The sequence below is a fragment of the Antechinus flavipes genome, chromosome 5 (genome assembly GCF_016432865.1).
Source record: "Antechinus flavipes isolate AdamAnt ecotype Samford, QLD, Australia chromosome 5, AdamAnt_v2, whole genome shotgun sequence".
Classification (NCBI taxonomy): Eukaryota; Metazoa; Chordata; class Mammalia; order Dasyuromorphia; family Dasyuridae; genus Antechinus; species Antechinus flavipes.
Genome location: NC_067402.1, coordinates 134,462,625 through 134,465,042, shown reverse-complemented (window position 1 = coordinate 134,465,042; position 2,418 = coordinate 134,462,625). Strand labels below are relative to the sequence as shown.

At 35.6% G+C, this 2,418-nt stretch overlaps 1 pseudogene; it reads left to right on the top strand.

Annotated features, from left to right (window-relative positions):
• Positions 1-434: 434 nt before the first annotated feature.
• On the top strand, positions 435-2,108 carry LOC127564855 (60S ribosomal protein L6-like; annotated as a pseudogene).
• Positions 2,109-2,418: the final 310 nt, after the last annotated feature.

Sequence of the window (2,418 nt, the reverse complement as noted above, 5' to 3'; positions counted from 1 at the left end):
AATCCCCAACATAGTGATGTATAAGAATTGGTGAGCATGATTATTATATGTCCTTGTCTGTAGAAAGAAAAATATAACTTTTGTTTACTTTATTGGGTAACTTTCATCTTTCTTTTCTTTCCCATCCTCTCCCTTTTTCCTTCCTCATCTCCCATCTTCGTTTTTCAAATTGGATTTCTCCATCTTGTCCAAGCTGGAAATCCAGTGTTTATTCATGGGACCATCACTGATTGGCATGAGATCTTTGACTTCCTCTGTTTCTGGCAAGGGCCAATTTGTCCTTTCTTAGGCAGTCTGGTGGCTCTGCACTCTTAGGGGCTTACCATATTAGTTTCCATCATAAATCCTCAGAACTCTCAAGTGTAAGTAATCCACTAGTCTTAGCCTTCCCCAAAACAAAGATTCAAGTGTTCATCACCATGTCTAGCTCTTGGTGGGTATTCTAGCAAAGAACACTAGACCTGATATATGCTGGCTGGGGTGAATAGGGGGAGTACTCATATTGTAGACATCACATATACAACTGTCACTTCAATTTTTTCTCATTCCAAAGAATGTATTCCTTTGGAATTTAGTTTTGCCTGGGGGAAGAACACTAACAATTGAATTTATAGCTATGACAGCATTTTATTGTGATCCCCCAGTGAGTCTACATTTTTAGGAGAAAATATATGCTGTATCCATAATAATAACTTATATTAACATTTTTTTTGAGACTTGCAAAGCACTTTACTTTCCTTATGCCTTTTTAATCTCATGACCATCTTATGACAGAAATAACAAAAATATTCTTTTATTATTCTTTATCATATTTATTATTAGGTATGGGGAAATGGGAGATTCAGAAAAGTTAAATAATTTGCTGACAATATTATGGCTAGTAAATGCAGAAGTCAGATTTTTACTAAGGTTTTTTGGCTTCAAGACCAGGATACTATCCCTATCAAACCATATTAGAGTTCATGATGTATATCTTTCTTAATGTAGCAGGTTGGGGTCCAAGTAAGAATGGAACTCTTATCAAATTGTTCTCATAGAATGAAGACTATAAAAATTAATATAGTGAAGTTAGCAATTAAAAGAACAGTGGAAAGAATTCTTTCATTTGAGTGCTTGGATTAGAAGCCAGACTGTAAGAAAAAGGAAGTCAACAGGAAATGAGGAAGTGCAGACAACAAATAAAGACAATTCCATTCTAGGAGTTTGGCTGTTTAAAAAAGAATGTGTATAGAATGATAGCTTGAGGAGATGGGGAATACAGAATTAAAAAAAAATATGGGTGGCCTTGCTCTTTCCCTTCTCTCAAGATGGTGGGTGAAAAACCTTAAAATGAATCAAAGGAAAAGATCAAAAAGAAAAAAAAAAGGAAGAGAACAAAAATGAAGCTGTGACTGAAAAAGTGGTGAGAAAGGCTTGAAAGCATTGCAGTCAGAACCCAGTACTGGCCCAAGGAATTGGTAAACACTCCAGATCTGCAGTGTATTCCCTGTGAGCCATATACAAGTGGAAATATGCTGAACTAAAAACCTGGATGGAAAGAGAGAAGGTACCTTTTACTATCTCAAAGTCAGTTGGTGGTGTTAAGAATGAAGGAACCTGGGTAAAGAACAGTAAAATATCCAGGTATTACCTTACTGAAGATGTGCCTAGAAAGCTGCTAAGTCATGGCAAAAAGCCCTTTTACCAGCATGTGAGGAGACCCAACTAGTATCACCCTGGACACGGTGCTGATTATGTTTACTGGTTCCACAGAAGCAACAAGTGGTTTTCCTGAAGCAACTGGTGAGTGGCTTGCTATTGGTGACTAGACTCTGAGCATTAACAGTGTAATTTTTCTGTGAAAGTTACATCAGAAATTTGCCATTGCCCCTTCTACCAGGGTTAACCTTTCCAGTGTAAAAATTTCAAATCATCTTATTGATTCTTATTTCAAAAAAAGACACAGAAAAAAGAGAAATATGAGATTACAGAGCAGTGCAAGTCTGATCAGAGAAAACTCTCAGGTCCTACCCCAAATCAAGAAAATTCCTTAGCTCTGTGACTATCTATATTCTGTATTCTGTATTTTTGTTTCCAGTGAAGTTTATCCTCACAAACTGGTGTTTTAAATACTTTGCAGAAAACGCCTTCTTATTAAAATGGTTGGAATAAAAAATATAGGTGACCTCCTATTTATAGGTAAGAGGAAGAAAACACTAGAAGAGCTATACTTTCAGAATGACCATGAGATCAGGATAGTAGGTACTTAATAAATATTTATCCTTTTAGATACTTAACAAATGTTTATCCTTGTAGAATAGAATTTAATTTAATAAAATAGCAAATGGCTCAATGAATTAGAATTCTTCCAAAGAATCTTGAGTGGGAGAAGTACCATGAAATATTGGAAAGAATGCTGTCAAAAAAGACCTGTTTTTT